General features: G+C 43.5%; 1 protein-coding gene across 1 annotated transcript in view; it reads left to right on the top strand.

Annotated features, from left to right (window-relative positions):
- The window catches only part of LOC138957956 (carbohydrate sulfotransferase 8-like), a 129,603-nt gene that overhangs the window by 59,116 nt on the left and 45,973 nt on the right, over positions 1 to 24,514 (top strand). The gene's annotated exons all lie outside the window — the stretch shown is intronic.

Here is a 24,514-nt window from a genome sequence, read left to right as displayed (position 1 = left end):
ATATTTTTGACCTCAACAAGACCCCGCTGTGACCTTGATGGTGGGCGTTTTCAACAAGACTTTGTAAAGACTAGACAGTGTAAAAGACAGCATACTATAGAAATGTGTGTATTTTCACAGCTCGTGCTATAAACGCATTGACGAAAGGAAAATATTCCAAATTTTGAACCAAACCTGACCCCGCTATGACCTTGAAATTGACAAAGATTAACCAGGTCACTTTCTTTTTAAATGTCATCAACATTCTAAAAGTATGTAAAGTTGGCTAAAGTGTAATGTTTCTAGCTTTAAAACATGTAAGACAACGAACATTTTCCAATTTGGAAAGCAACTTTACACCTTACTGTGACCTTTGAATTTGATGAGGTTTAATGCGACCTGCGCCACACAAGGGGGTCATTAAACCTTGGAAGTGTGCCAAGTTTCAAAGCCCTAGCTTCAAAAACATGCGAGAAATCCTCAATGACAAATCTGTATGTTTGACCTCAACGCAACCCTACTGTGACCTTGACCTTTTCAACCTAAACTGTAATCGCGTGTAGAGGTCATCATACACTAAAAATGTCTGTATTTTCAAAGTTTGTGCTATAAATAATAAATTGACACTATTCCAAATTTTGAACAAGATGTGACCCCACTGTGACCTTGACATTTTAGAAAGATTAACCAGGTGGTTACTTTTGTTTTGAAATTCTGAAAGTATGTAAAGTATGTAAAGTCTAACTGATCTTGCTTTAAAACATGTAAGACGTACAACGACAATTGTCCAGTTTGGAAAGGAAATTTAACCTAGCTGTGACCTTGAAATTCAATGTGGTTTAATGTGATCTGTACCATATCTGGGGGTCACCATACTTTGGTAGTGTGCCAAGTTTCAAAGCCCTAGCTTCAGAAACGTGCGAGATAACCTGAATGCTACGTCTCAGTGCCATGTTGAATAATATAACGAACAAAATTCCCGTTATTTGTGAAATAATTTGAGTGCATTTGTCTTTTCTTTTCATAATTGGGTTCCAACATCCTGTTGTCTTCGCAAAAATCACAATAGCAGTCTTGTTCGTCAACTTTTATTTTTTAGCCCAGGCTTTGTCCGCTTTTCGTGCGCACCTTTTGGCACTAAGTCATGTATGCTGTTACTGAAGAATTTTCGAAATTGTATTTTAATGATACAGTGATGTTAAAAGCTAGAGATTTTGGAAATGTTATGATAGATACGAAATATAGTCAACCTTGTTGTGTTCGATTTTGGCTGAACAAATTTAGTAATAATATTGAAGAAAAAGTTTGGTTTAATGCAAAAGAGACAACAACAGAAACCAGACTAAAAGAATTACAGTGGAAGATATTACCAGCTATTGTGTTTTCAGCGTAGCAATAGGGCCCGATATTTAGACGAGACAAGTATAATGCCGACGAGTCGAAGACGAGTCGCATTAGGCCCTATACTTGTTCGAGTCTAAATATCGGACCCTATTGCTACGATGAAAACACAATAGCGTTTATATAGCTATTCTGACATTACATTCTGTGTTAAAATCATGTTTATGTCAGCAACAAGTACCAGAATGGTCCATGTCGTTAATTGCAGACGACGGTTCCCTTTCCGCATGAAGCCACGGAAATAACCGAACATTGAAAAACCCACGGACATGTATTACGGAGAAAACTCGAGATAACCGGATGTTTGGCATTACGTCAATATGCTAGGAATCATATGACGTCATGACGTATCATGCTTGCCTACGTATATTGTATGTTCGATCGAAAGTCTGACTTCTGTTGGGAATTCGCGTGGTGAAGACTGCGGTAAATCTGTAGATGATAAGAGAACAAGGATTGTCTCAGAAGAAACGACGAAATGTTTCAGACCGGTAACTTCATTTCAACATTGCACTATACAATGGACGTTCTGAGTGACAGGAGAGTTTGCTGATTTTGTGTTAAACATTGGAGAGATCGTCTGCTAGAATCAAAGATAGGTTGCTTCAGATTGCAGCTTCTAGAAATTTGCAAGGTTTGTTGCCTGTTAAAGAACTAGATTTTACACGTAATGTATGTCATGTACAGTAAGCAACAACAAAAACACACACAAAGCAAATGGTATCGTCTGTCGACTAGTCACAGAAACAAACCTGGCGAGGTATGCGTGTACTTTATACACGTGGAAGAAACCGGAACCATGCGTCTTTGTTATCGACAATATGCTTTTGGATATTGAGTAAAATGGCCGACTTCCGCCGCATTATGCTTTGATGATCGGAAAAGACCATCCAATCACAGCCCCCGAATTCCCCCACGTGTTCATCAGAATAGCTATATTACACAATATATACCCAACCAATATTCTTCTCTTAAAAATGGGGCTCGCAAATAACGATAAATGTCCATATTGTATTGAACAAGTTGATTATATTGAACATTTCTTTTTCTATTGCAGTAAAATTCACCATTTGTGGAAGCATGTTGAAACATTGTTTTACGATCGATATAACATAGCAATTATTTTACAAGCAACAGATGTGCTGATTTGTGTGCAAGATAAGAATGGTTTGACACATGATATGTCTAAGTATCTTACCCATTTAATCTTGATTGGAAAAATGTGTATAAGTAAATTTAGATATGGGACACCCCTTGAAATATTATTTATTTTTCAAAGGGACTTAACCCTCAGGGGCCTGGTATAAAACAAGTGTAAGTTTAAATTGAGTGTTTGAAATAATAATATTTAGAGACTGTTATTTACGGGATAGAAATGTATGATATACTCCAGGTTTACTACATGTTTGAATTAAAATTTAAAAAAAAGAAGAAAAAAAGGGAAAATGATGACACAACTGTTAAAAAAATAAAATTAAAAACAATGTGTAGAGGAAAACAGCTAAGTGCATATGTAACACTAGCACAAAACACAAAACGAAGATGTATATCGGGGAGTTCTTGGTCGCATTTCATTAGCAGCCACACGGATACTTAAAATCAAGATTTAAGCATGTCACACAAAAACCGCCATTTTTGACGTCATTTTCAGTGTTCGCTTTCATACAAAACACTAAACAACCGAACGATTTTCTTGATTATATTATCGTTATCTCTTTGGTTAAGTTTCAGTCTGTTGATATCCTTATATCATTCGAGAAGCAAGAAAAACATTCCGAAATTTTACTCTAAAGTCATGACCCTCTTGTGGTACACAGCTTTGTCGAAGGACCCATATAGGTCTATGATATTACCCAATATTGCGAATTTGCGATTCCTAAACGCCCCACTGAACGACTGACGTCACATGTCGCTTCGGCCTTTTCCGGAGGAACACCACATGTACTTAATACACACTTCGATCGCGTAGCACTGCCATTGGACATTTTCGCATTGAAAACCGTGCCACTGTTTCATTCATTTTGGTGTGTTAAATCTGAAAGCAATATAAGTGAACGAACAACTGAAAACATATCACGTTACTAAACTGTAGCTCAGTGTTTCAGTGTGACGTGGAAGTGTTCAAATATCTGCTGTATCAGGCAAGCCGATTTGGTTTCACCTGAACGACTGCGAGAGGCGAGCGCAAACCGTTGTGTTGTTCAGAAATGGTGTTCCTTTTGATATTTTAGTGGACATTTAACTTCAAATGCAACCTTTCTTAGCCGTAGAGTTGGTAACAGAACCTTCATGCGCGAGAAACGCCACATACGACGGAGTAACCCTGAAATGCCTTCACTTTTGTAGCCCTGTCTGTCAGTTGCTGTCGTAGCCTAGTGGTTTGTGCTCCAGCTTGAAGGTCAGCTGACTCGGGTTCGACTCCCTTCCTGGTTACAGTTTTTTTCTTGTTTGCTTTATTTTTGTCATCTATTTTGTGTCCTAAACTCCACCCTTCAATCTTTTCAACCCTGATGCATTCCGTTTATTTTTATTTTTTTATTTTTTTTTAAACCATTTTCCCCAAAGCGGTTTAGCACGGTGGTATGTTATGATGAAAACGCGATTACACAAAGCTCACATGTGCACAGTCTGCAAACTAAACGGCGTGGGCTCATCGTATTAGCCAATAACAAGCACACATATTAAACCGCAGCGCAAAGCGTAAACATTAGTACAACTTGAAGAAATCAATATAGTTACCAGAAACAAACCGTGCTTCGCACCGAACAGTTCGACAGTGACTGACCTACTGACCGAACCGCACCTCTCGCTTGTGACAGTCGCTCATGATACAACCATTCTTTTGCCGAGTCTGAAATTGATCTTCATAAAACTATGTGTAAGTGTAACAAAAGAAAAAACGAATTTCTTTCATATTGCCTGAATAATAACTTTATTAACTGATAATCAAGGTGGCATCGCCGAATGACTGCAAGTGCAACGCGATCGAAGTGGCACGCAGTGTTCCTCCGGAAAAGGCCGAAGCGGCTGTGACGTCAGTCGTTCAGTGGGGCGTTTAGGAATCGCAAATTCGCACCCGGGCCCCCATACCGACACACCAAAGCCAAAGTTCTCGGTGGATCTTTTTCAAATTTGGACACAGTATTCAGCTACACCCCGGACACAATATCATCGATGAGATATTTCAACACGTGCTCTCAGCGCGCAGCGCTGAACCGATTTTGGTTTTTGTGTTCATTTCACCATTCCCAGTAACTCTTCCTTATCTTCTCCATGTTTTCAGCGTTTACCTCCCTTCCTTCGTATGGTGCACTATAGTATGAGGGGGCATCTTCGGATATTCCCGGCGTTCTGTTACTATTTTTAGAAGGTCACCGCAGTGTCCAGAACGTAAATTGGACCCGTAAATTATCCTCACTGTAAAAGTGCAAAGGTCGAATCAATTTATAGCCACGAGAAAAATACACTGTCATATATCTCTCTATATATACGGCTTCTCTGTGTTTGTGTGTGTGTGTGTGTGTGTGTGTGTCTCTATGTGAGCAATACCTGTGGATTGTTCAGTTCTGTTTGTGATGTGGTCTGGCGGCTTTTGTGTATTTGTATGTACTGGCCTTCCTTCAAAAAGCAATAACAGTTCAAAAGGGCTTAGAGATAAGCTCTAAATTGCTCAATCCTGTTTGAGTGGAGTTCGCCTCCAAAGGTGATTAACACGGTTACATTCGTCGACAAGGATGGGACTCGATATGGTCAGGAATGGCATTATGGCCACTAAATCATTTTCGTGCTGTTCCCATTCCACGAATCTGGGAGGGACCTAAGCTTGGCGGGTCCATTGTTCGGACCCGGCGAAGCCGGCGTACGGCTCTAAGTACTTCTTCCCGGCGAAGCCGTCTACCCGGCGAAGCGGGTATTCATCTAGTGTTAGATATATTGCTAATTCTCTAGACATTTTGTATTTACTGTAAAGAAATTACAAAAGTATTTGTCTCAGTTTTGGCTGTTCCATATCCCTCCCTCTGATTATTATTTCTTTTTGTTCACTCTTTTCTTGCACTTTTCAGTATTTCAAAAGGTCTTTTTTTCTCAAAAACTCACTTGCTCAACTAATTTCTGGGATAATTGCATTTTCATATATATTTGTTTGTTTTTAAATTTAGGTGTTTTTGTTTTTGAAGTGGGGAAGCAATAAAGAGGTCGTCGATATCAAAACTGATATCGACGGAAATGTCGTCGATATCACTTTTGCACTGAGCTCAGTTTTGCCCAATTGACCAATGGAAATCCACGAAACATGAAATAGCAATATATATGCATGCAATGTCTTGCATTTTTTTTTCTCAAACCGATGACACGTTTGAAAAGATTGCATAGCATCTCAACACTTATCTGTTACGATGATTTTACCATAAGTACGTATCGTATGTAGACATAAGATCCTGGGGCCAGTTTCATATACGCGCTCTTAGGCGTTCCTATGAATAGGGCCTTAAGAGCTCTTAGCTGAGAGTGGGACGAAAGTTAGGAACGACGCGTTTCATGATCCATCTTTGGGATCGCTCTTTGCAAAGAGCGAGCAAAGCGCTATTTTTAGTGGCTAAACGGAGTTTCCCGATTAGTTACGTCACATCAGGTTCAAGGTCACAACATCCGGTTGAAAGCAGACGAAAAGCTGATGATAACACCGATCCAAACAAAGTAAGGACACATTTACACATAGAGAAATAATAACCCTCCTTTCCAATATCAACAAAAGCAACGCGATCGTGGAGGCTTGTTTTTCTAGTCCCGTCACAAAACGAATAAAACATGAGACTTGGTACCTGTACATACGTATTATATGTAGATCTAGATCTGAATGACGTCCTTGACATCGTCCATAATGAATTTTCTGGGCCTCAAATTTGTTAATAACTTCTACATCTGTGGACCGAATCACTTGATATATGGGATACTTAAACTTCAGCCTATGCATGACCCTTCTACAAATTGACACATTTTTAGATCAAATGGTCTGACTTTTGTGCATTTTCAAAAAAGGTTGCCAAATTCGGGGGTCGACTCAACAGCACGAGGTTTGAAATTGAGCAGTCGCCGAACTAACCGGTTACCCTATTTCAGCCCTCAAGATTGTTAGCTTTGGGATAATTTGAATGACTTAGTATACCTGAATCAACATCAGACAGTCAGTTATTTGAATATAGCAATTAAAAGCAGGATCAGGGCATTTCAAATGGATGAATGCGTCCCTGTCATTAATGAATTTTGCGTGGCATTGCGAAAGTGTAACTGTACAACGAAGGGTTTATTTTGTCAGTCATTTGAGTTTAGCAAACATGTTCATAGTTGTGCATACACTTCAGTTCATTCGCGACCGTTCTACACAGTTTCGAGTCTCTAAGTACATGTATAATGATCGGACATTTACCTTTTCTACAAAATGTGTTTCAAATTACCCCTCCGAAATTGTGAGTGGCACGAAAGCTTTGCTGTTTAGGGAGCTGTAACTGCTTTCTTTAGGTCACCGATAATCTAAGGGGGTGAAGGGTGTGTTTGTGTATTCTCACATATTCAGATAATGCAAACAGTAAAAGTCTGGAGGGTTTTAATCAGGTAAGTATTGCTACCGCTAAATGTCAAACCTTGTTCTGTTGAGACGATCGTCGAATTTGGAAACTTTGTTTCGAAATTGCACAAACGTCAGACCATTTGTTCTACAACATTGCCACTCAAGGGAAGGGCCATGCATAGGCTGAAGTTTATGTCCCCTAAATATATAGTGATCCGGTCAAGAGATGTAGAAGTAATTAGCAGTTGTGAGGGTTGCAGTTTTCTTGGGTCACACTCTGTACGTGTCTTGTGCCATTTTGACAACATTGTGTGTGTGTGTTTGATTGATCTGCACCTTGCATCGATCTGCGTATGGCATTGCTGACAGAGAAGGAGGGGTATTTTGCGACCGTATTTTTTTTTTTTTTTTTTTTTTTTTGGGGGGGGGGTGTTGTCAGGTCAAAGTTGTTAAGTTTATCTCGCGTACTTGTCATGCAATTGTGACGTAAATGAAAATGTATTTCATTCAGACATCACAGACTGGGTATCAAAATATGTGTGGGTGTTTTAGTTTTTACTTAGATCTATATGAATTATTTTCTGTATGAAGACATTGACTCTGCAATAATCAGTCGTGATAGGTCATACTGAAGAGAGAGAGAGAGAGAGAGAGAGAGAGAGAGAGAGAGAGAGAGAGAGAGAGAGAGAGAGAGAGAGCATTGGTCAGCATATCCTACGGATGGTCATTTCAGTAAGAAAGCATTATTTGCGTTATATTTATATCTTGACACAGACACACAAGCACACACACAGACTTTTATCTCCAAACAGTTATTAAATGCCAACAACAAGCATGGAACCCAACAAAACATCATTCAAATCTTTCTGATCATTCACATCTGTCTTTATTTCAATTCGATGCATCGATTTTTACCACAACTTAACACGAGAAATAGCAGGGTTATATTGTTTGACGTTGTTCTGGTTACCTTTTACATACCTTCCTAACACTGTAAAGCATCATACACACCAACACGAATGCGTTTATATTTGTACATTGGATAATTATTAATTGCAGACTATGAGGCTTTCAGTCACTGCCACCTGTGATCATCCAAAAATCAATCAATCAAAACTGCCTTTAGACGTGTACCCAAAAGTAACGATTTTTCCTTTCCAGATAGCCATAAACGCCATAAATACGGGATTATGAATCCCATAATGTACATGGGGTGATTGACAAGATAGTTTGAATAACAAGGATTTTTTTTCTTCTATATATACAGCTGTATCAGATACACAGAGTATGGCCAGGTGAAACCTTAAAATAGAGTACAAACATATACTCTTTATTTGAAAGAGAATTTTAAAAGGCCCCCCTCCTCCTCCCCTCCCAGTGTTTGTCCAAGTCTAAGACTTGTCTTATCCCATCAATCCATGCAAAAGACAGTCCACATCTGTGATGATGGGAACAATTCTTTGAATGGGAAAGATTGTGCCTTTAAAATATAAGTACCATGTCAAAATCCAGATGACAGGTTTGTTGCCAATGTTTACTTGCACAATTTCACAAGGCACATTGAGTCAGACTGTGTGAAGTTCATGCGATACAGTATCAGATAGTAGACATGTACATTCATATTCAAAGCATAAGGTATGTATTTTGTTTTTACCTGATTAAAAGTTTAACCTGACAAATCATTTTCGTATATGTTTTATTATAGTTTTTGCTTGTTACTGAAGAATGTTTAAAAAATAATGTAGTATTATTGAAAAAACAAATTATTCTTGGGCCTGTTGATCCAAATTCATGGGGTGACTGTGAGTTAAAATATGTTTTTATTTACTTGTTGTTTCTTTTTATATTGGTTTGGGAAACAGCTACCAGCTTGTTTATGGCTATGTGAGACAAAGTTACATACACAATTTTCTGATCAACCTTTTATTATATTTTTTATTTTATTTACGAGTATTTATATCGCGCCATATCTCATCACACAAGGCGACTCAAGGCGCTTGTTACCTATTAATGCCGTGTGAGATGGAATTTTTTACACAATATATCACGCATTCATATCGACCAGCAAACCTCAAGCCTATTGGGCGAGCATTTGCCTTTCACGGCCTTTATTCCAAGTCACACGGGTATTTGATGGACATTTTTATCTATGCCTATACAATTTTGCCAGGAAAGACCCTTTTGTCAATCGTGGGATCTTTAACGTGCACACCCCAAGGGACCTCGGTTTTTTTTAGGAAAGGGGGGAGAAAATTGCTAACGCCATGACCCAGGGTCGAACTCGCAACCTCTCGCTTCCGAGCGCAAGTGCGTTACCACTCGGCCACCCAGTCCTTTTTCTGTTCATGCAAGGCAGGTATTACTATTTCCATTGCATATATACATTCTGCCAAAAAAATATGTTGCAGCCATTTTCGTACCCCCACTAGACCATTCATTCCCGTGTCAATTCATTCAAACTTTCTTTGTCATTAAGGGCCATCCACTTGGCTATCTGGCACACTTTTGGAATCAAAGATGTTTTTTTACATGGGTTACATGATCGCCTCTTAATTAAGGGTACCCCCCAAAATCGACCCCATAAAAACGTTAGGCACCAATTATACATCAAAGAAAATTCAGAATAGGCACAATTTGGCAACTTTAACATACGAGGATAAAGCCAAATCAATTATTTTACCTTTAAATGCCATTGAACATTTAAATGAATAAACACGGAAATTAATGTTTTAGTTAGGGTACGAAAATCAATCAATCAATCAATGAGTCTTATATCGCGCATATTCCGTGGGTACAGTTCTAGGCGCTCTGCAGTGATGCCGTGTGAGATGAAATTTTATACGGCCAGTAGATTGCAGCCATTTCGGCGCATATTTACCTTTCACGGCCTATTATTCCAAGTCACACGGGTATAGGTAGACAATTATTAACTGTGCCTAAGCATTTTTGCCAGGAAAGACCCTTTTGTCAATCGTGGGATCTTTAACGTGCACACCCAATGTAGTGTACACGGGGGGAGGTTCGGACACCGAAGAGAGTCTGCACACAAAGTTGACTCTGTGAAATAAATTTCCGCCGAACCTGGGATCGAACTCACGCTGACAGCGGCCAACTGAATACAAATCCAGCGCGCTACCAACTGAGCTATATCCCCGGGTGCATTAAGGCATTAAGTTTGCCTTCAGAGTGTGTATGATTCAGAATTACTAGTCACTGTGTGTTGAACTGGGACACATAAGAACAAGGTTGGGGTCAAAATCAAAATTCAGAAGATTGTCACAGTACTATCCCCTCTCTTTTTAGGTCACTGAATTGATTATTAAATTTACATAGACAAACTTAAAAACTCAATATCTTCAACAACAACAGCCCAAAAATCAATGTGGCTATTAATTTCATCGCAATTCAATACACTGAAGAGCACAAGACAACGAAAATTACGAGAAACAGTGATCAAAATGGTGCATATTCCAAGGAAGTTGAGGGCAAGAGCTACCATAAAATACACCGGTTTTTCTCTTCAAGTCATTTGATCACAACATTAATGAAACAGAACAGTTTGTGTTAAAATTGTGTGTGTATTTGCTTCAATGTATGTAAAATGATACTATATGGTCCCACATTTTTTTCTTTTAGATTGACAGCAGTAAAAATTATTAAATGAAAAATAAGCAAAGCGTTGAATCAAAACATGTTTGTTCACGGATGACAAGATAATTTCTACACTGTTCTTCGGAATGATTTGAACTTTTGCAGAAATGTTTTAGACATTCTGATAGATGTTTTGTTCAAGAGGATAATCTCGAAGAAAAAAAATTTGAACAGATACACATTTTCGAGTTTTCTTAAATTTTGTACCCACAAAGTCAACATTTGTATGACTAACTTTTTTCCTAGAGCTTATCCTCTCGAACGAAACATCTATCAGAATGTCTAAAACATTTCTGCAAAAGTTCAAATCCGATGAATAGTTTTGAAATGATCTTGTCATCCGTGTTTTGATTCATCGCTTTGCTTATTTTTCATTTAATAATTTTTACTAAGTTGAAAAACAAACAAAATCGGAACTAACCGATACAAGGACAGCACAATAATACCAATTTTCGCTTATAAAAGCTTCATTAGGAAACAGACAAAAACAAAGGACAGCTTTTTAGTGTTTTTTTGTTTTTTTGAACTTTGTTCATTTCACCACAGTCACTCTGTTATTTAGATTTTAATTTTTACTTAGTCAATCTAAAAGCAAATTTTTTGGGGGATCATATTCTATTACTCTACATACATTGAAGCAAAAGCACACCGAATTTTAATACAAACAGTTCTGTTTCAAGAATGTTCTGGTCAAATGACTTGAAGAGGAAAACAGTGTATTTTAAGGTAGCTCCTTTTTTGGGTACAATGACAGACGTCTTCAAGTAATATAAATTGAAACATAAAAAAAACTAAAAAAACAGACAACTGACATATTCTTTTGATGTTATGTACCAAAGGCATGATTATAATGAACCATACCAATGTTCACACCGTTTTGAAATGTGTCTGGTGAATAATTATTATGTGCCTATAACAGCACACCTTTTGCACTCCTTTGGATCCCAGAAAATTGTTAATCATTACACATAATTACTTAAACGTTGGGTTTCACACGGAGGAAGGTATGTTAAAGATGTAAGCATCATGTTATTTGAAATGCAGGCCTGATTCATGTATACCACATTAGGTGGACAAAAAATCAGAGCATGGTCTGAATGTAATTGGAAAGAACAGTAAAATTTGCATCTAAAACAGTCAGTTTCATTCACATATCTTGTCTAACATTGACGCTATGGCATACTGAGTGGTGTGTTCACATATCTTGTCTAACATTGGCGCTATGGCATGCTGAGCGGTGTATGTGTCAATCCTCTCAGTAGGCATATGTGGCAGTTTTTGAAGCCGTTTTTGAAGCCGTTTTAGCGGGTAATGAGACACAAAAAACAGTACATTTTAGCAACTCCTTCACGCATTGCCTTCAAACGTTTGGTGACTCGTGCTTCCACATGTCATGAATTAAAAAACAAATGTTAAGTCATTTGAGATGTAAGTGCTGCTGTTATGCGACGTGTCAGAAATAGTTTTAAAAATAAAGATGTACCCTTTCCGAAGAAACAGAAGACAAAAATTAGCAGGCATTAAAAAAAGTTAAAGCTTCATATTACACTGAAATTTAATACATAATCAACCACGCCTGCTCACAGCCCACTTGTTCGAACACGCACATAAATTCTAAGGAAATTCTCTTTCAAGAGCCCTGCTCAGTTCAATGTTCAGCCGTGAGCTTGGTGTGGGCTATTTTCGCTCAGCGCTTTGAAAATAGTCCACTTCTTAAAGATTACTTTCGCTTTGAAATCCTCAAACCATCCATGTCTGATAAAATATGTACATGGAATTTGAGCTTTGGCTTATCTGTTATTTGTGTTGAAGATAGCTACAAATTAAATTTGTTTGATGAGTCAGCTTAGACCTACCGACTATTTCAAGGACTCTTTTTCTGGCATGACAAATAAATCTCAGCAGACCTAATCTCTCAAATGACTTTATGTACTTAACAACATGTCTTAGCATAAATTACCGGACGTTTGAAGGCAATGCATTGAGAAATTTATTAAATGTGCTGGGTTTGTTCTGATTATCCACTAAAATGCCCCCTTCAGGGGAATTACACACCATTCATCATGCCATAACGTCATTAATGTTAGACAAGATACATGTAAACAGAACGTCTGTTTTGGATGCATATTTATTTGTTCTTTCCACTAACATGCACAACAGATTTCCTTTCAGCAGTTTTGATTTTATGTCGATTTTAACGCGCAAACCTGATCTTTTGCGAATTTGAGTTTGGGGGATGCTAAATAGGATAGGAGAATGAATGGCCTTTTTAGTCTTATAATGGAAAATTTCCGAGATAAATTTTCATTTAATTAATATACTTACCCGAATCACATTAGCATTGAGTCACCGGAGATGCTTATCACTGAAAAACGCTTACCCGGCAAAAATCTTTAAAGGGAAGCAACCCCATCACCAAAACGAAAGTGAAAGTAGCTTTGGTAATGGGCCAGCACACTGGGAGTTACCTCCCATACGGGTGCGTGCCACGTCACTTCCTCTAGGAACACGTGCCTACTCTCATACGGCTTTAAAAATCTTAAAACCCATACGCGGGGCAGGTGGGAGGGAATACAGTATGTGATTCGGGTAAGTATATTAATTAAATGAAAATTTATCTCGGAAATTTTCCATTAAATAACATATTCTTACTCCGAATCACATTAGCAGATAACATCAACAAGGCGGTGGGCTAGAAATGAATCAAGACTCACCATCAAGTTCTGGACAGGAACTGGCCTGCTGCTATGAGCGCTGGAAGGCCTCTGGAGCCATCCTGTCGAAGAGCCGAGACGTCCCGAAGATAAAAATTTATGAAAATATCCTCGGAACGCCAATACGCAGTTGTCAGCACCTCCTCTAGAGGTCTGGAGCGCAGTACTGCCAGAGAGGATGCCCACGCCCTCGTTTCATGAGCTCGGGCCGAGTCAAGTGGCAAGGAGGGCATAACCCCCCCCCCCCCCCCCTCTTTGTGTGACTCAACTCATAAGCTTGCTTGATGAGCGAGGACACCCACCGGGCCAACGTTACCTTCGACAAATCTTTCTCGCGCCTAGTAAGGAGTGAGATAAACAACAACTTCTGAGAACTAGACCGAATCGGCTGAGTCCGGGCTAAGTACAGACGGAGAGCCCTCACAGGGCAATTGACCGAATCAGGGTCATCCGGGGCCAACGCGCTGGTCAGAGCCTTGACTCTAACCAGCGGAGAGGCCTGCCCCGGAGACTGATTCTTGGCCAGGAAATCAGGTCGGAAACGCAAAGATGCAGAACCGTCCGACTCAAAAGAGATATCCCCAGGCAGACCCAACAGGGCGTGGACCTCGCTACCCCGTCGGGCCGTTGCCAACAAAATAAGAAACAGCGTTTTGCGAGTGACATTGAACAGACTGGCCTCGCTCAAAGGCTCGAACTCTGCGGAACGTAAGAATTCCAGGATTAAAAACAGGTCCCACTTGGGAGCGGGCAAACGCGCCTTGGCCTCCTTAAGAGCAGCCCCTTTTATGACTGCAGCAATAACACCCCCGACTCGAACAGACCGACCGATCTGCTTAAGAGTCGCCGAGATAGCGGAGCGCCGTACCCTCAACGAGGCGACTGCGGCGCCCTGCGAAGACATGAAAGAGAGGTGGTTGGCGACCTGGATAGAGCGCGGAGCCACCGAACTCACCCCTCTAGCTGAACACCAGGCGGTCCATGCCTTCCAGTGGGAAGCATAGACTGACGAGGTGGACGCTCTATGCGAGCGAACCACCAAGTCCAGGGTCAAAGACGACGCCCCAGAGCGCTTTAGCGAGTCCCGAACAACTTCCACACGTGAAGCTTCAGAAGACTGGGCTCCTCGTGTGGAATGCCTGTTCGGGGCTGCACTAGTTCCCCTCGCACGAGTGCGAGAGGAATGGGGGGCCCTTGGGCGAGCCGAAGAAGATCTGGATACCAGACCTGCGACGGCCACAGAGGGGCGACCAGAAGAAGGCTGGCCGGCCCCTCCATCTCCGCTTTCCGGATTACTCGGCTGAGTAACGGAAAGGGAGGGAAGGCGTACGCCTCCAGACCCGTCCAGGGAAAGTCCAGAGCGTTCACTCGCCATGCCTGAGGGTCCGGGAATGGCGAGACGAACACCGGAAGCCTCCTCGAGTACCTTGTGGCAAAAAGGTCTACCAGAGGCTTTAGGACCTGGGCCCAAAGGCGAAGCAGTGCCCCGTGAGTGATCGTCCACTCCGACTGAAGCACTGTGCCGGAGCGGCTGAGCGCGTCCGCCAGAGTGTTCAGCCTCCCTGGAAGGTACCTGGCCGAGATCGTGATATGATGCTGGAAGCACCACACCAAGATCTCGCAAGTCCTCTCCGAGAGAGACGGGGACCGCGAGCCTCCCTGCTTGTTGAGGTACGCCGCTACTGTCATGTTGTTCGTGAACAGACGAACATGTTTGGCGTACAGGGAGGGCAGAAACTCGACCAGAGCTAGAGCCACTGCTTCTAGCTCTAGCAAGTTGATATGCCACAAGGACTGCTCCGTCGTCCACAGACCGGAAGTAGTCTGAAGATCTGTCACGCCTGTTTCAGGCCGCACACTCAGTTTCCCAAAACTTTCCCTGCTGCCAGCGAGCGCTGATAAGCGCAGCGACAGCCCAAGCCAGAGTTCTAAAATTACCACGCTGTGGGAAATTGATAACAGCTGTTGTGTGGCACAGGCATATCACAGCTGGGAAAACGTGTACTTTCTGTTTGTTACCTTTACTTATCGTCTCGTTTGTGTGGCTATTGCAAAACGGACATCAGCTGAGAGAGGACATTCTGACCTACACATCGATGCCAAACACGATGTGAATGGTTTTCAAGAGTCTGCACCACAGAGAGTTTGAATAAAGAGGAAAAATCAGGACTGAGTCGTGTGTTTGATTGTGTGTGTGAGACATGCAACATTTAAACAACAATAGAGATCGAACTATAGTTCTCACAACAAGGAAACATACATGCTGACAAAGTTTAGCATGCCTTGAATAAGAACAACTGACCTGTATTTAGTCTCTCTGATGGGGGGTAGTTGTAGCGGGGCTCAGAAATAGGTCACTGACACGCTACTAGCTAGCCGAGGGGTGAAAGGTATAACGGTACCCTGTGACCGATGCCAGACATTCGCACAGCTATAATTGAGGCGAATGGGGGAGGGGGGGGGGCTTGAGTAGCGTGAGTCAGTTTAAATGGAATGTGTAGACTGCTTGCAGGCCAAGATAAGATACCCCCAGGGAGATGTTCACACCATGCAGTTAGAATAAAGGATACACTTGCTTCAACATTCAGTTCCGCGGATTATATTTACTGAGTTGTTCATAGATTGTTGACTGTTCAAAACAGCATTTGAGAAGATTTACTTTAATTTTTGTGTAGTGTTGAATATCAAGGTATGCCAGTGTAGTTTTATTCGTTCATTTCGTTGTTGATTTTAATCAACAAACGTGCAACAAACGGTTTGTTCTGGTCTGTGCTAGCTATTACTTCTTTTGTTTTGGAGACCAACCTTTGTTGAAATAAAGAAGGAATCAAAGAAGGAAAGAAAAAGAAGAAAAACTTGACAGTTAATGTTTTTTCACGTGTGTGTTAATAGTGTGAGAAAGTTGCATCGTGAGCGTGACACGTACGATATAACGGGTAGCAATGGAAGATCGTCTACATACAAGAGATTTACACGAAGAGAGACTACATCGTATCTGCAGAATATGTGGCTGTAGAAAGTTTTGAAAGAAGAAGCAGATTTGCCATTCCTGTGTGGCCCAACAACATCTGGCCTCGACATAGCCCTGAAGAAAAACAAAATAACCATACAAGCCTACCACGGCAGGTCGTTTGTTGGCAACCACTGCCATCGTTACCTGAAAGACGGCGTGTATCAAGACATCTGTGACAGTGTCATCAGGAATGCCATGCAGTCTACAGACGACCACACTTTGCATGCACAGGCAGATGACATCAGCGAAAGGTTCCAGACACTAAACGAACTGTACTCCCAAATCCACAGAGATGTATCTCACAAGCAACCCTACAGAACTGTCAACACCTTGCAAAGCATCGCTAAAAACATCAATGGCTACATGACATTCTTTCGGCTCAACTTCCCCAGCAAAATTATTCCCAAACTTCACATCTTGGAGTGTCACTGTATTGACTTCATGAGGGATTGGGGCTTTGGTCTTGCTTTGCACGGCGAACAGGGAGGAGAAGAAACACACGCCACAGTAAACATTTTAAAAAGCAGAACATACGGACTGCAAACGGAGGAGGCAAAGCTCAGGTTAATAATGACCGAGCATATGACCCTCGTGTCACCTGCACTCCACTCTGTGATACCAGCTGTTCAGAAGAGGAAAACAACATAAACTGCATTTCTACGTACTGTCGTCCTGTTACTTGTCATGCCATAAAAGTGTTTTTGGCATGAATTACAAAGTGTGTTTGACATTAATGTTCAGTCTTTTTGCTTCGTGAACTCAATAATCTGTGTAATATCGACAACCGTGCTATAGTGACAACTGTGTCGATCTGACATGAGTGGAACTCTGTGATCCCTGCACTGTAAGCTGAGTGGGCTAAGCGAGTGCCTGTGGAATACCGTTATACCTTCCTCCCCTCGGCCAGCTAATAGCGTGTCAGTGACCTATTTCTGAGCCCCGCAACGACCACCCCCCCATCAGAGAGACTAAATACAGGTCAGTTGTTCTTATTCAAGGCATGCTAAACTTTGTCAGCATGCATGTTTCCTTGTTGTGAGAACTATAGTTCGATCTCTATTGTTGTTTAAATGTTGCATGTCTCACACACACAATCAAACACACGACCCAGCCCTGATTTTTCCTCTTTATTCAAACTCTCTGTGGTGCAGACTCTTGAAAACCATTCACATCGTGTTTGGCATCGATGTGTAGGTCAGAATGTCCTCTCTCAGCTGATGTCCGTTTTGCAATAGCCACACAAACGAGACGATAAGTAAAGGTAACAAACAAAAAGTACACGTTTTCCCAGCTGTGATATGCCTGTGCCACACAACCGCTGTTATCAATTTCCCACGCTGTGGTAATTTTAGAACTCCGGCCTGGGCTGTCGCTGCGCTTATCAGCGCTCGCTGGCAGCAGGGAAAGTTTCGGGAAACTGAGTGTGGGCAGGCAGGCTGAAAGAAACAGCCGTGCTGTATGTGCCCCCCAACCCTCCCTGGACGCATCCGTAAATAGGTCCAGGTCGGGGAGGGGCACGACGATCGGAACACCTCTGCAGACCCACTCTCAGTCTCTGTGTCCAACCACGGAAGGGTTGTAGACTGGAACCATCCCTGCAAAGGGATGAGGGCATCCCAGTCCACCAGAGGAGAGTCCAAAAACGGTTTCAGCGCAAACTGAAGAGGCCGTTTGTAGACCCTGCCCAGAGAGACCAGAAGGGCCATGGACTCCATCTGCCCCAGGATGGAGGAGAGCGCCCGTAGAGAAGCCATCAGGAGAGGCAAAGTGGAGCGAATCTGAGCTTGGAGCTTGTCCACCTTCCTCTGAGAAGGCTGGACAGTCCAAGAGACCGTGTCGAAAGACATCCCCAGATAAGTGAATGCCTGCGACGGGGTCAGCTCCGACTTTGACTGGTTGATCGAGAAACCCAACAAGTTGGACTCTCGAAGAACCGTCTGGGTATGCTGCGAACAGCCGCTCTGGGACTGGCTCATGATGAGCCAGTCGTCCAGATAAGCCCGCAGACGGATACCCTGGGACCTCACCAGTGCACAGACCTGTCTCACTACCATGGTGAAAATCCATGGGGCGAGAGACAGCCCGAAAGGGAGTGCGCGAAACTGGTAGATCTGATCTCCCCACCGGAAACGAAGCCATTTCCGGTCGGCCGGATGCATAAGAATGTGAAAGTATGCGTCCGTGAGATCGATCGAGGTCACCCAGTCTCCTGGGCGGAGAGAGTCTCGGACAGAGGCTGGCGTCTCCATCTTGAACTTTATCTCCCTCAAGAAGGTGTTGAGGAGAGATAAATCCAACACGGGACGCCATCCTCCTGACGCTTTGGGAACGGCGAAGAGACGCCCGTAAAATCCCAGGGAGCTGTGAACCCGAACTCTCTCCACCGCGCCCTTCTGCTCCAGGGAGGCAATTTCCGACTGCAAGACGGAACGTGCTTCCTGCGAGAAGGGGGGCTTGAACCGCGGCGGCACTCGGGTAAGAGGCGCCTTTTCCTCCCGCCAGAGCAGGCGGAAGCCCGATCTCACCACTCCCACAATCCATTGGCTGTCTACTACCAACATCCAATGAGAAAGTGCCCGGGAGGGGCCTCCCGCCATCACCAAGGTGGAAGGCGGGAGGGGGATGAGATCGGGAGCGCTTCATTGGGGGTGTGGCTTACTCACAGAGCCGCCACGCCCCCTCCCCGATGCCGTCCTCTTCTTCCCGCCACGAGCGGCCGGCGGAGCCTGCCGCTTCTGAGCTGGCTTGGGGTTCGACGATGTCTGAGCCTGCTTTTGTTTAGAAGGCTTAAACTGTTTCACCCCCTTCAGAGTAAAGTCAAGGAACTGACTGTCCTTGTTTGACTGAATCTCCTTCTGTCTGGCATCCATTGCCAGCGAACAGAAGAGAGACTCCTCTGAGACCGGGGAGACTCTCAAGGTCTCCCTAGTAGCCAGCTCCGTGAACTGGGACTGCGAGAGGAAGAGGTCCCTCCTACAGAGTACCGCTTGGGTGTACTGTAGTGAGGAAAGCCGCATTTGTTCCTCATTGACCTTGGCCAAAGCAGTCAAAAGTGCAGAGACATCATCCGCATTCTGTTCCTCACTGAGAGTGAAAGGAACCAGCGAATCGGTCAAAGTCCGAGACAGAGTCCGAACAAGGGTCTCCGCGATGGAGGACAGTTCGAGTTGCCGGCGTCCCACCTCCTCAGCAGAGAGGAGAGAAGCCTCAGAAACCGGAAGAACGGAATCACGCTTGATCGGTTTATCCAGAAGAGGCAGCAATTCCCTGGGTACCGGAAGAGTAGCCCTAGGGAGTGCAAAGGACGCCAGCCAGCTCTGGCTGTGAGTGGGCATGCTGAGCTTCCTGTTGCCCGTAGGCACAAAGGAAGAGGCTTGAGAAGCCGAAGCCACCCACTGCTGAGCCAATTCCGGAACTGGGCCAAAAGGCAGCAGTAAAGGAACAGGCATTGGCCGAATACCACTCCCTGCATAGGCTGGACGAACCAGCGACTGCGAAAGTTGGTAAGCCACTGACGGAGACTCGGTGAACCGGAAGGAAGAAGCCTCTTCCTGTGCCGGCCGGAAGTCCGCCATGGCCGAAGGAACAACCGGAGCGGAAGAGTCCGCAGCCGCCACCCCTTTGGGAAAATACCGAGAGGCTACTTCCGCCGCAATGTCAAGGACAGCCTTGAGCTTCGACGGAAACACGCCCCGAGACTCCTCGCTGACCACTGATGGAGCATCAGAGTAGTCACACGTGGAACCATGACCAAAGTCACCAGTTCCGGAAGCGGAAGCATGCACTGGCAAACCGGAAGCCGGAAACGCCTGTGCACGAACATCATCCTGCATCCCAAAACCTTGAGAAGGAAAAGGGTAAGCGGGACGACCATCCGCTAAAACCGGAACTGCATGAGCGGAAGTCACTCCCCCTTCCGAGTGGAGTGATGACTGCCCAAGCCTAGGCCCCAAAAGGCCGGAAGGCACACGCCGACCACCACCCTCTGGTATCCGGAAGGAACCACCAGAAGAGGAAGAGGCGTGTACGGCCGAAACCGGAAGTGTAGCCAACGGAACCGCGCAATGCGGAAGTGGAGGCTGCACTGGTTGACTTCGCGATCCAGAAGGACCGGAAGTCAGTGAATACTCCGTCACGCCGCAGCCGCCGTAGCGTGCCTGCGCGGATGGATCATCACTTCCGGCGAGTGCCGGAAATGCGGCAGCCGAAACCGACTGCCGCCGCTGTTCGATCAAATCCAGGGCCTCGAAGGTTATCGCCGGAAATGAAAGATCAGCAAGGTATCGGTCGTGACCCGATGCGAAAGAGCTGTCTCCCGCGGGAGAACGTCCAGTCGCCTCACGAGGGCTATCGGACCAGCTCTGCTTACCAGTCAAGCCTCCAGCGGAAGCAGAAGCTGAAGAGGGAGGAAGCTGATCCAAAGCGGAAGTGGAAGGCAAAGACACGGAAGCCAACGCCCGGACGTCACTGCCAGATGCCGGAAACGCCAAACTGCTGGCGACGGAACGCTGGAACTCTGCCTGCACCAGGCTGCGGATTTCCGGAACCAAAGTCTTTAACAAAGAAGAAACTAACGCACCCTGATCCGGTGCTAACAACGACGACGAGGTCGCCGTTGTAGAAGCTGGTGCAGAAGAAACAGCAGCGCTAGACGCCGCAAACGAAGCAGAAGTAGTAACAGCGCTAGGCGCCGAAATAGGAACAGACAACAAAGTGTTACGCTCTTGGTCTGTAACCAGTAAAACGGCTTTGGAAGAGGAAGACTTAGATTTAACTTTCCCCTTGGGGTCCGATTTACCACGGCGCTTGTCTGAATCAGACATGTTGTCAAAAACACGTAAACAACGCGAAAAATGTACTGAAACGTAAGTCTAAAAGACTGAAAACTCAGTAAACACACACACTTTCGCGCCAACAAAATACAATAGCTACGCTTGCCCAACACAAACAAGAGGCACGCAGAGCTAAAACCAAAGTCACACGAGTTAGCAAACTAACTCACAACAACAAAATGGCGAAAAAACGCAAGTCACTGACACACAAGTCCGCAAAAAACGGACGACGTACAGTAACGAAAACAGCGCAAACAACCAACAACAAACGGGAACGAGCTCACCAAACTGTAGGCAAGGCGAGCAGAAAAGCTGGGTAACGTGGCCGGCGGGTGTCACTCAAACACACAAGGTCAGCCACAGAGCGTTCTAAAAGTGAACCGTCCTCTCCGAGGTGAAAAAGACGTATGAGATAAGCACGTGTTCCTAGAGGAAGTGACGTGGCACACACCCGTATGGGAGGTAACTCCCAGTGTGCTGGCCCATTACCAAAGCTACTTTCACTTTCGTTTTGGTGATGGGGTTGCTTCCCTTTAAAGATTTTAGCCGGGTAAGCGTTTTTCAGTGATAAGCATCTCAGGTGACTCAATGCTAATGTGATTCGGAGTAAGAATATGTTATTTAATTGGTTTTACAATAAATGGCCTCATCAAAAAGATCTGCCCTCAAACGCGTCTGCCTAGTTTTTTTTGTATGAGGTAGTATAGAAATAGAATATGAACGTGGGACATGTTTTAACTGCTAACTAATATTGACAAAACCACTGTATACTTCTGTGTCTGCAGACAGTTTCCTGGCTTTTGGTACCAGCTGATGCTGGTTTCTGGAACGCCTAGCATAATCAATGTAAATGCTAAAAAAATTCCTTCAACCATTTTAGAAATAAACTTCGCGTTTTTTGTGCAAGGGAGGTTACACAGTGGCTACATACATTGTTATGACCAAAACAAGATACTCATCATAAGAGTATACACCATCAGAAATCAGTGTGCAATTGTAAATGCTAGATCATAATCAGTGTTGGTAGTACATGTAGACCCCTCCGCGTGTGTCATTATCGGTGTTATTAGTAAGCCCCTCAGCGAGTGTCAACATCGATGTTGGTAGTAGGCTCCTCAGCTAGCGTCAGCATCAGTGTTGGTAGTTGGCTCCTCAGCGAGTGTCAGCATCAGTGTTGGTAATTGGCCCCTCAGAGAGTATCAGCATCAGTGTTGGTAGTTGACCCCTCAGCGAGTGTCAGCATCAGTGTTGGTAGTTGGCCCCTAAGCGAGTATCACCATCAGTGTTGGTAGTTGACCCCTCAGCGAGTATCACCATCAGTGTTGGTAGTTGGCCCCTCAGCGAATGTCAGCATCAGTGTTGGTAGTTGCCCTCCCCCACCCCCCCCCCCCCCCCAGCGAGTATCACCATCAGTGTTGGTAGTTGACCCCTCAGCGAGTGTCAGCATCAGTGTGGATACAGGTCCTTGGACAAGGAACAGTAACAGAAGAGCAGAAAGTTTTTTGTATTAAATGTTAGCAACAGAGCATGCAGTTTCCCCACATAATCTAACAAGAAAAAGAGAAGACAGCCTTACTCTAAAACTTGCTCCAATTCTTACTAAACTTGGCAAACCATTTTATCGGTATATTATACGCCATTAAAGGCACTTCACTTGGAAATGTGGCACACTCTACCACCGCTCAAAAAAGGGTGCCCTCAAAATTGACCCGACAAAAACATAAGGTACCATTCAAAAATCGACTCAAGTTCAGGATTCAGGATAGACACATCCTGGCAACGTTTACATACGTGAAGAAAGTAACATCAAGTATCTGTCCAGAACAGGTTGTCTTCTTTGGTTAACTTTTGTACTTTGTGTTCTGCCATTTCTTCAGATGCAGGTGTCGATCGCTTCAGCAGTAAAAAACATGAGGTCTTGAGTTATTTTAGAGGGGTGACATAATTAAAAGAAAGCTTTGTATATCAGCAATGACTCAGTCGTTTAAAATGAATCAGACAAGGCTAACAATTCAGAAAATGCAACAAACCAACTGAATGTAGATTAAATGCTTGTATAACTGTGTTTTAATTTTAAAATGTGTCAAGCGCATAGAGCATAATTGCAAAGTTATGATGTTGCGCTATATAAATGCTCATTTATTATTAATATTATTATTAATTACAAATTAGCAAGATTTCTTGAAATCCCCTATAGCCTGTTCAATTCTCATCACAATCCATGCCATGGATGTGTACTATGTGATCCCAGAACGCCTTTTCTTTTCTTTTCTTTTTTAATTGTTCTGCAGAATTTTCAATTCATGAGTATTATATCACAAGCATATATATTTACCTGAAATGATGTCCAGTCTTTTCTTGCACACCACGTTCACTAAAACGTATGCGTTCATTGGCCTTCCTCCGCCCTGATATGGCCCTTCGTGGTCGGCTGGGCGTTAAGCAAACAAACAAACAAATTGGCCTTCCTCGTTGTCTCTGGCCTTGCTTTGGTAACTGTATGTTAGTGTCCATGGGTAAGGAGAGCATGGTGGTGTCAGACGATGCAGACGGTGATGAAGTTTATTCTCTGCTGATACAAGAAAGACAATTATGAATGTTTGCTGAATCATGTTTGCGTGTATGCATTTAGTGATTTACACATACCTGGCGAATACGCTGCATAGATCTGCGAAAGAATGAAGATGACACTTAGACAACAGTGTCAGCACAGCTACCAAGTCAAGCTAGCACTAGCAGCGAGCGCAGCATATAATGCTGCTTAACAATAATCATTCAACCCATTTAAGTTTCAAACATGCCTTTTCTGCTCTCATTTTGTTTTCTCTCCTTGATCCTCGCAAGCTGTTTTAACCATGACATTTTCTGCAACAACATGCCCAAACACAACCTGAAAAGTAGCATGCCTTGAAAGGAACATTTGATCAATTATGTTTTAGATCTATTACAAACTTACCTTTTTTTTCATCATAACAGCAAACAATATTGTCATGTTTCGTTCACGTGTTGAGTCCTGCTTGGAGCGCTGCTGTAGATATAGGGTGTGCGTATTAGGGTGTCAAGATGTAGCCACTGCCACCGTAAATGAACAAGCCCAGAGGTTCTTGGATTGAAGCACACACCCAGCTCTCATTTAAAATCATGGTATCATTTTCACACCCTGACCGTAGAGCAACACAACACACGGTCCAAAGATGGTCGTCACCAACAACTTCAGTGCGGCGTGGCATCATTCCTTGTTCTTGAAAGTTACGCTGCTGGATACCAGAAGACTGGCGTAAATGCTCTCTTGTTGATATATACTCGTGTTGTTTTGTTTTGTTGACTGAATGTGTGTAAACAGCACCACAAACAC

Source organism: Littorina saxatilis, unplaced genomic scaffold, assembly GCF_037325665.1.
Source record: "Littorina saxatilis isolate snail1 unplaced genomic scaffold, US_GU_Lsax_2.0 scaffold_150, whole genome shotgun sequence".
NCBI classification, from domain to species: Eukaryota; Metazoa; Mollusca; class Gastropoda; order Littorinimorpha; family Littorinidae; genus Littorina; species Littorina saxatilis.
This window is presented reverse-complemented; position numbering and strand designations above follow the sequence as displayed.